General features: G+C 40.9%; 1 long non-coding RNA gene across 1 annotated transcript; it reads right to left on the reverse strand.

Annotated features, from left to right (window-relative positions):
- Positions 1-2,722: 2,722 nt before the first annotated feature.
- On the reverse strand, positions 2,723-7,453 carry LOC123367402. The gene is made up of 5 exons (XR_006578445.1): positions 7,403-7,453; positions 6,820-6,876; positions 3,416-3,522; positions 3,101-3,254; positions 2,723-2,853 (listed from the first exon to the last, which is right to left on the reverse strand). It is a non-coding gene; the product is annotated as an uncharacterized LOC123367402 (long non-coding RNA).
- Between the last annotated feature and the right edge of the window lie 2,676 nt (positions 7,454-10,129).

The following is a 10,129-nucleotide window of genomic DNA, read 5'->3' on the forward strand; positions in this document are numbered from 1 at the left end:
ATTTAAAATTTAGGACCATCCCCTCTGAACCTCACCAAAGGCTCTTACGCAAAGTAAGCTGCCCCGGGGTAAGAGGGAAGGTGCTCTCATGGATTGGTAACTGATTGAAAGATAGGAAACAAAGGGTAGGTATAAACGGCCAGTTTTCAGAATGGAGAGAGGTGAATAGTGGTGTCCCCCGGGATCTGTTCTGGGACCAGTCCTATTCAACATGTTCATAAATGATCTGGAAAAAGGAGTAAATAGTGAGGCTGCAAAATTTGCAGATGATATAAAATTACTAAAGATAGTTAAAACCCAGGCAGACTGTGAAAAGCTACAGAAGGATCTCTCAAAACTGGGTGACTGGGCAACAAAATGGCAGATGAAGTTTAATGTTGATAAATGCAAAGTAATGCACATTGGAAAACATAATCCAAACTGCACATATAATAAGACTGGGACTTTTCAGCTTGGAAAAGAGACGGCTAAGGGGAGATGTGATTGAGGTCTATAAAATCATGACTGGTGTAGAGAAAGTACATAAGGAAGTGTTGATTATCCTTTCACATAAGACAAGAACTATGGGTCATCCAATGAAATTAATAGGCAGCAGGTTTAAAACAAATAAAAGGAAGTATTTCTTCCCTCAACACACAGTCAACCTGTGGAACTCCTTGCCAGAGGATGTTGTGAAGGCCAAGACCAGGAACAGGGTTCAAAAAAAAACTAGATAAATTAATGGAGGATAAGTCCATCAATGGCTATTAGCCAGGATATGCAGGAATGGTGTCCCTAGCCTCTGTTTGCCAGAAGCTGGGACTGAGTGACAGGGGAGGGATCACTTGATGATTACCTGTTTGTTCATTCCCTCTGGGGCACCTGGCACTGGCTATTGTCAGAAGACAGGATACTGGGGTAGACGGACCCTTGGTCTGACCCAGTAGAGCCATTCTTATGTTAACCATCTTCTTAGTTGGAACAAAAAATATTTGTTATAACAAAAAACGTCATCTCCAATTTTGACTCTTTGTAACTAACTGAAAAGTAATAGCTGTATATTATAGTGCCAGGCAACTGTGCTTTCACCCTGCTAGCACTACCCCAAAGCAGAATAAATATAAAAAATGGTTAACATTAAAAATATTAATATTAATATTTATAAAAATACTCTCTACATGTATGTCACCATATTACATTAAACCATATTTATTGCCATTACAATGGCACCATCCACACTAACCCTGAGAGAATATTTAAATATACTATATATGGCCATACACAGAATCATGACACAAGAGAAAGAACTATCCCAGGATTCCCAGCACCGCTTACACTGATCTGTGTTTCAGTAGGAGAAGGCTCTCCCCCAACAAAGATGTAAAATATTTGAAGGTTCTCAGCCTTTATCACGTGGGCCACATCTTGCTAAAGACACTGTCTCATGCACCATCTTCCCTCCCATTCCCAATCACCTAGAGCTCCTTCGTTTGCATTTTTTAATCACAAAATATCCCTGCGATAGCTACTTTTCCATGTGCACAGTTTTTTGTAACATTGGGAAAGTCTTTAATATATATCTGTAGCTTCTTTTAAAGCAATTTAGCAGGTGAAATCCTAGAATGTTAGCAGCATGCAATCAGTCAACTCTCTGCAGTCCACCAGCAAGTCCTCCAGGAACCACAATTTGAGAGTCCCTGAAACAGACCACAAATACAAAGAAGCAGTGCCCAAGACTTCAGAAGAAGGCAAACCCTGCGTGACCTCATAAAGCACCCAACCAATACTGCAATGCAGTACATGGTGCTATTTTCTCCCCGGCCTTGCAGGTGATCACTTTACAGCCTGAAGTATGTGATTTGTGTTCTATGAAGTGAGTGATCACCTGTATTTTAGCTGGCGTAGCTATAAACACTGCTAATGATCACACAATTTACGCAATTGTAAAACCCTTTCTAAAATCCAGACACAGAAATTGACTTAATCAGTTCAAGCAGCCAAGAATGCCATACACTGGCTCTGTGCTTCCTAAGGGAATATTTATTTGTGTGAGTTCTAAATTCACTGCCCTAACTAGACACTTTGGGCCATATCCTAAGTTACTGTAAATAGACACAGCTCTGTTGAAATCAATGGAGCTGCACCTATTTACAACAGCTAAGGATCTGGCCCTTTGGAAGGACCTTCTCTGTTGGCATTATGCTGTGTATTCTGTGATTGCCTAAGAGATCCGATTATTAATATGGTTCTGCAGCCAACTCTGTGAAAACAGTCCACAAGACAGAAAAATCCTAGGCTAACCTATACTAAACAGGGCCATATTTGACACAACCCCCTCCCCCACCCACACCAAAAAAAAAGAACTCAGGGCTTAACCATGGTTGTTGCTTTAATGCATTTGTACAATGATTTTTGGAAAGCTGAAGTGTGGTTGCAAACCACATGGACCACTTGTAGTCAGTTATCTTTTCTTCACAGTTTAAAAGTATAGTATTTTAACTTTTCCCATATCAGAGTGCATTGGGCCAGATCCTGATCTCACACTAGTTTTACACCAGTGTAACTCCATTGACTTCAGTTGAGTGATTCCTGATTTAGGTACCAGTGCCAGATCAAAATTAGGCCCATTCTCTCCAAAGTCAACTTAACTATTAGATTACTAAAATACTTGTATTTACTTCTAACAAGTAAATCAAGATGCGAATTAGAACAGCTTTACTAGGGATTTTTGCTTCACGTTGTCCTGATGAGGTCAGGTACCAATGTGGGCATACAAGCCAAGCCTGCCACTTCCTTTTATAAAGGCATATGGGATTAATGGAGATTTTTCATTGATGCAAGTGAATTTGGGCTGAATTGCCTGTACTGCTTCATCTATGAATAAAGAGAATGAGAGAATGTTCAATGGCTAGAAAACTTTGTTAGTGTGGCCAGTCTTTTCCTAGATATCACTCCCCCACCCCTTTTATGCACAGTATATTATATATCCTCACTCACTATAAACATACACTTATAGGATATACATATAGTATATACAATGATCATACTTATATGATCATCTAATATAGTCATCAATTGATTCAACTGAGCATGCACGGTAAAGAATGATTAATTTTAATACCTTATCATTGGCACCTGCTGGAAATTGTCTCAAATATGTATAACCTTGTGTTTTGTAGCTTATTACTTGATGGCTAACCAGAGCGAAAGTGTTCACTGAAAACAAGTGAAGTAAAAGAACGACCAAAGATATTGAGATATAGTCACTGGAACCCCTAAAATGAAAAAAGTCATCAACCACAGATTGAATCAGAGAGGTATCAACAAGAACTTTGTGCCAATTATACAAATGTAATAATAAATAAGATTAGATGTTGCATATTCCGTGGGCAGGGATAGTATTTATAGGTCAACCTTAAGCAGCATGTCCACTTACCATTTTTCCATTCAGGAACTTTTGTTTTTCCTCAACTGAAGAAAACACTTGGCTTGCATCAAAAGACTTTTGGTCAGATATTCTGGACATGCCCCAGGGGTGATTAACTAAATGTGAAAAAATCAAGTTTTATTTAAGTCATGATCATCTAATCTGATTTCCCACATAGAACAGATCATAGAATTTGACCTAGCAATTCCTGTTCACATTAATAACAGTTCACTTTAACATTTTTTCTAGAAGCATGATTACTGGTCAGCAAGGAATACAGGAAGTGATGGTCACTACCAGGCTCTGCTTGAGAGAATATTTAGTGGGAGGCAGCAGATAGCCAGCTTCCCTGCCCACCAAGAATGGAGAAAGCATGACCATAGTGAGGCGGCTGCTGATGGCCTTTTGTCCCATTAAGACTCACACACCTCCACTTCGTGCTACTCCCCTGTGCACTGCCACACAGCAGAGACACCCATTCTTCCCACATTAAACATCCCACCCCATAAGTATCCATCCCTCACATGCCTGTATCTCTGACATACTCCAGCATGAGCACTCCAACATGGCTCCTTCCACTGCAAGGCATACATCCTCCCTGTGAAAAACACATCCTGTTGTACTGTCTAACTATTTGGGCTTGAGCAGGCCTAAGATTGTAGAAGGAACTCCCACAGGAATTGAGGTCCATCCTGCTCCAAGTGCAATGTTCAGCTCTTTGAATTTGCCTCCTCTAACATAAACATCCCGCAATGTGCGTATAAATTCCAAAACAGATCAGTTCATTACACACCTTTCTCCCTCTGGAGAAAGGATGAGAACACAAACACATGACAGATATCAGTCACGTTGCTTAATGCACTACTGGAAGGCATACAGATACTATAGCAATAAGAACTGTATAAGAATCTATATAGAAAGGAATAAAATAACACTTTCACATCCCAATAGCTAATTCGTCCAATCCACTCCAGCCTCTGCTCCATGAGATATCCAGCCATCTCTTGCACTCCTCTCCCTCCAGGAGACACTTGGACTTCATTTTGCCACCAACGTTCCATAATGCACCTAGTCCAGTGCCAGAGTAAGGCCCTGTCCCCCAGGCTCAGATTTCAGCCACAAAATTTGAGGTACCCTAAAAACTGATAAGAAAACCAGCAAAAATAGAAAGCAGGAAAGTAGGAGGAAGAAGTTTCCCCTGCACAACAGCACAAGCATTTTAAAATAATTTAAGAAATTCTGCAACACAAGGCAGAATTTGGGTTTGTTTTTTTTTAAAAACATCTGGCAACTTACTGGGGCTCTTCAGGGCTCTAAGCTGGCCATTGCCTAAGAGAAGCCAAAGTTTCCTCAGTAACCCACCCATAGGAGAACTTCAAGAAGGCTGAAAATGGTCACATAGGCGTGTTGCTAGGCAACACCTTGACCTCCCTAGGTGGCAGCCATATTGGATGAGATAATTTATGCTGAGTGTTGGGAAGATTAAAATAGTTATTGTTCAGTGTGAGTTACAGAGCTAGTGTATTATGCTGAACGTACAAAGTATAATCCTCCAAAATGAATATCTGTCATCATGGGGCAGGGGCTTTCAAAACAAGGGAGCAGAAAGAAGCTTTAAAACTATAATAAGGCTCATGAAAAGCATTGTTGCCACTCTACAACTAAAGCAAAATATGACTAAAGGACACAAATTGAAGACTAAGAGGGACATCAAATTCAGCCAAGTACAGAACATGGGAAGTGAACTGAGCTACAGAAGTTCTGGAGTACAATGAGGAAAGATGTCAAAGAAAGCATGTGCCTCCAAGTTGCAGAAGCTGAAGTTATAACCTCTACCAATACAACAAACACCACTCTGCTGTGTCCTGGAGGATCTGTACTTTGGCCTGCCATGATTGCTGAAGATATAAATGAACAGTCTGCTCACAAAACTCCTTATTCAGTCCAGGGTGACACTTTTGCAATGGTCACCATTCAAATCTTTACCAGCCCTTGCAAGAGCCGTTTACTACACTTAGTAAGTGACTGTGTGGAATGTTGTTTCAGGGTTGCTGCATATTTTTCCTTTGGTCCAGACTTATATTGGGGTTTTCTTGTCATCATCCACTCACCTTTGGGAAATTCTTACAAAATGCTTTGAAAGAAGTGACTGATCAAATTCCTTTCCCAGGTAGTAAAATGAATGGGGATTGTTGGTGGAGTAACTTAAGGCTGAGGTGTAAATGGAAGGGGGGCTGGTGGGTGGAAGCAGCCACAACCTTCAGAGTGGACGTAGGAATCCTGGAGACCTTACTCTAATCCCTCTAGGTACCAGCTCCCCTTTATAAGCCACTTTCCCCGCATGCACAGATCTCAGTCCTCTGGGAGATGTGGGGTAGCCCTTTCCATCTGATACCCCCAAGGAAGTAGTGAATTGGGTGTGGCTTCCCATGGGCTAATCCACTGTTAAAGAAGTTCTGGGTTTCCCCCAATGCAGAAAATGGCTCAGTCTTTTTCCTCATCACCTCCATAAAAAGGAGAAGGGATAGGTTACGTGTGCCTGATCCTGCCTATCTGCCCCAGAAAGAGAAATGAGAGCCCAACTTTCTAGTCAAGTCCACCATACACAAACACAGCCATCCAGGAAGGCAGATTCTCATGGCCTAATCATGCCCTTCCTCAATGGAAAGGAAAAGTAGAAAAAGTACCTGTTGTACCCTGAACCTCTTTCCTCCATACTCCTCTCCGCAGCAATGGAACTTTTTTCACTCCAGGTGTTTAAGACTCATTTCAAGTTAATACCTAATAAGAATAAGGTCAAGGGGGCTGGAGGAGGGCATTTGGTTTTAACATGAGTTGCTCTTAGACACCAACAGAGGAAAGAATATTGCTGACAAATAACAGAGAGCCCTGTTATAGCTCAGCAGAGTTAGAAATCACTTTTATAAGAACTATGTTATGCTGAAGGCCAATACAAATCTTAACGAAAAGTTTAACCCCAATTTCATACTATAATAGCTACTTCTTTATATTCCCCAAGCAGGGACTACAATATATGATACATATACATATAGTTCATTATTACCCATTAATAACGCCCATTACTGCAGATCTTTTCTCACAACATAAGAATGGCCATACTGGGTCAGACCAAAGGTCCAGCTAGCCCAGTATCCTGTCTTCTGACAGTGGCCAATGCCAGGTGCCCCAGAGGGAATGAACAGAACAGATAATCATCAAGTGATCCATCCCCTGTCACCCATTCCCAGTCCTATTCATTTCAATGGGACTTGACCCAAAAGTTTACAAAATTGGCCCCTCCTACAACAGCTTTTTGTGCCAAATAATATACTATATAATAATTGCACAAGAGGAATAGATTCAAGCAGTGACATGAGCATCCACAAGAATGACAATTTTATCTGATACTCAACTTTTCTTCAAATTTCTTCTTGAGTTCCCCACCCCCTCCAAGAATTATGGGACGTGATCTGAAAATGTACAGAACTTACTTATCAAAAGAGTGGTTTGCTATTAAAATATCATTCAATGTATTAATAACTCTGACCATAGATGGGGAAAAGGAATGTCATATGTTACAGAAAATTGCTTGATTCAATAAGATTTCCAGATTCTTTAATTAGCAAGTCTTTCTTCTGTGATTGCTCACAATTTTAGTGTAAGTGTCCAAGGATGCACAATTCTGCCTGTATGAATAACTAGAATTTCGGCACATTCTTCTTGTGGTTTAAAAGAACTGTTACTCATTAGGTTACATTATTTTAGATCAAGAGATTACACACAAATTTTTTTAAATCTTAAATAAAGTATACAAGTTCTCTGCTAATAGAGCAATGTAATCAAATTGAATTTATACATTTTCACATATGCAGTTACAGCCATAAACTTGCTCTAGTGAGTGCAGCTGTTTTCTATAGTAGTGACACATCTGCCACAGGTAACTTCAGCACTATCATATATAGGAAGGAATGTAGACTATTTGTTGAATATTCCTACCTAGAGGGTTGTGAAGTAATCTCGCTGTGGTCAGTTTTGTTTATCTTCCTCCTAAATAAAATATCCAGTTAAAGAAGAAGGATGAAATATATTAGTGTTTTAAGGGTTAAAGATTTAAGTGCTTTAATCCATTCCCATCTCAGTCAAAAATTCACACTATTGTCTGCAATCTTGGACAAGAGTCTTTACCTCCTGTTGGTGCAGTCAAACCAACTCTGGAGGTAAACAGAGAAATCTCACCCAGGGACTTCTATGAGGATAACTATCCAATCCTGCTCTGGCTGAAATAATTGGAGTTTGGCCTTTACCTTCAAAGCCAGCAGAATCACATCCTAAATCTTTCTGAGCACTACCCTGAAATGTATAAGAGAAATAATAAAGAGTCCTCAGAGAAACAACAGAAGAGTTAAATTATTTAATTGATATCAGCTATTGGAATTTCAAGTGACCATGACTGAAAGCACTGAGAAGTGATAGTACTTTACGGTATATCAAGGGAGCTATCTCACCCGCCCGCAGCTAAGGTACAATGGCTTGTGCATATTTTTTAAAAGGGTTAAAACTTTTTCTGTTCTTGTTGCCTGAAATTTCTGTTTTACCTTCTCATGATCACAACACGATCAAGACACCGTCAGCCCCAAAAGGCTGGGTGCTGTGAACCTGGCGAAGATGAAAAAGTTGATTTTATTGTACCTGCCAAGCAGGGTTACATAAACTGTAAGAAACCCCATTCCAAAAATGTAAATGTCTGAGTATGCATGGTTTTGGATAGGCAAAACTAGGCAAAGGCCTTTGCCCATAGTGTCAATGTTTCCAATTTAAACAAACAATGTAAGTCTGCCTGAAATGCCTTGGGTTGCATTCTAAGGAACAAGCACAATCAGTAAAGTGAAAATCCTCCTTTAATGTGCTTAACTAGGCAGGCAGGAGTGCTTATGGCCTGCTCATAATAGACCAGTATAGTGCTGATGCCCTCTGCTATTGATGTCTGAGGGAGGAAGAGTTTTGAGCTATTTCACTTCATTTGTATCTGACATCTGCAGCTACCCCAACCTTTTATGTTCCAGTCTGTAACTCCTAGATCCTCTATCTACCTTGAACTACATTCTACCCTGGTTTGCACTCAGGTAACCCCACCGGGGTCAAATGTGGGTAGAACTGGGGCCCTATATGTTTAGGCTATTTAGGCACAACACGGGTGGTTGAAACGCCTACTGCATGGAATTAATAACTATGTGCGGTTGGAATGAAAGTCTTGCTCTAAATGACTTGATCGATCTATTTGTTGCTTTGAGTCTCTCCTACTACGTTCCCCATATGATTTAATTCACTTAACATTCCCATTTGGGTGTCTCTAAATAGTACAGTGTCATTTTTGGTTTATCGCTGCTGGATGCGTCTCCCTGTTATTGACATATCAAGCACAAAAATAGAGAGCAGAAAGCGATGACTATGATTTCAGTATGCAAAACTGGGGAATAATTATTGCTAGACGTGAAGGGAGAAAATACAATGGGGTGTGTGTGTGTGTGTGTGTGTGATGTCAGGCATGGAAACAGAATACCTCGATTAGGCTTTGGGACGATTTATTCAGCTATCACATTCTGAAGACAGTCTGCTGTCAACAAATGAAATATCAATAACGGTAAGAAAACCAGGGAAAGGTACATGAACGAGAAAACAGTGTGCTGCTCAGTAACATTGCATAGATTTTAAGGGTGCTCGGCGATTTCAGAATCTGGTCTTGGATCCTACCGCACATCAAACCTAAAATCAAAAGGATTTCTGAGCGGATTCCCATGCCTAAACACACACCGTCCTCCCAACTTTTCCGGCGGATTCTTATGCCCATTTGCCGCTGTGGCGTATCTGCTTTGACCTTGATCAATAGTTTTCAGACACAGAAGGAAGGGCTTTTAAGTCACAATTTGAATCAATATATAGTTGCAAACCAAGGCAGCAGAGTTTAAACCTAGCATTTCTTAGCTTCCTCCTTTCTTCTACACTAAATCTAGGTGCCTTTCTAGGTTCCTTATCCAGGGTTGGTGCGGGTTTGTGTGTCTTCCTCTCCCGCCTCCTTTAGTCTCCTTGCTAATCTGACTCGGTTTCACAATAATAAAGCTGTGGTCCCAAGTCAAATGCAAACTATTGACACTTTAACAAAAGTAGGTTTGATCATGCTGCAATCTGGGACTTTAGCTTGTGCTTTTCAGACTGCCCACTCAACCCCACATGTAAAATCGGGCTGTGATCCCCCGAACAGCAGGTTTAGTGACTCTTCTGCACGTGTGACAATGCCAGCAGTTCTCTGGTGCTGGTTCCTTTCTACCCGTTTCTCGTGGGTTTCCCTAGACGGATCTACACAGAAAGGCGTTATCACGTGTTTGGTGTAATATAGATACCCACCGGTGGTGTAATGACCTCGGGTTTGCATTCCTGCCACTAGAACCGGCAGAAATGAAGTAACCTGAATCACTTAAGGGGTTGATCATAAACAAAACTTCCTCCTTTCAAGCAAGGGATTTGCTCCAAAGCCCGGGGAATAAACACGCCATGACCAATTTGATACAGCCAGCGACCCCTCTCGTTCTGTCGTTAGGGAACTGTCGCAAATTTAATTGAATTTGCCGACTGCTGATACACAGCCAGATCTGTGGCGCCCAGGGCTAAGAACATCCCCCTACAAGCAAGTAAAACAATGTTAGGAGCCCTTTAAATTTCCCAGCG

This window comes from Mauremys mutica, chromosome 3, assembly GCF_020497125.1.
Source record: "Mauremys mutica isolate MM-2020 ecotype Southern chromosome 3, ASM2049712v1, whole genome shotgun sequence".
NCBI classification, from domain to species: domain Eukaryota; kingdom Metazoa; phylum Chordata; order Testudines; family Geoemydidae; genus Mauremys; species Mauremys mutica.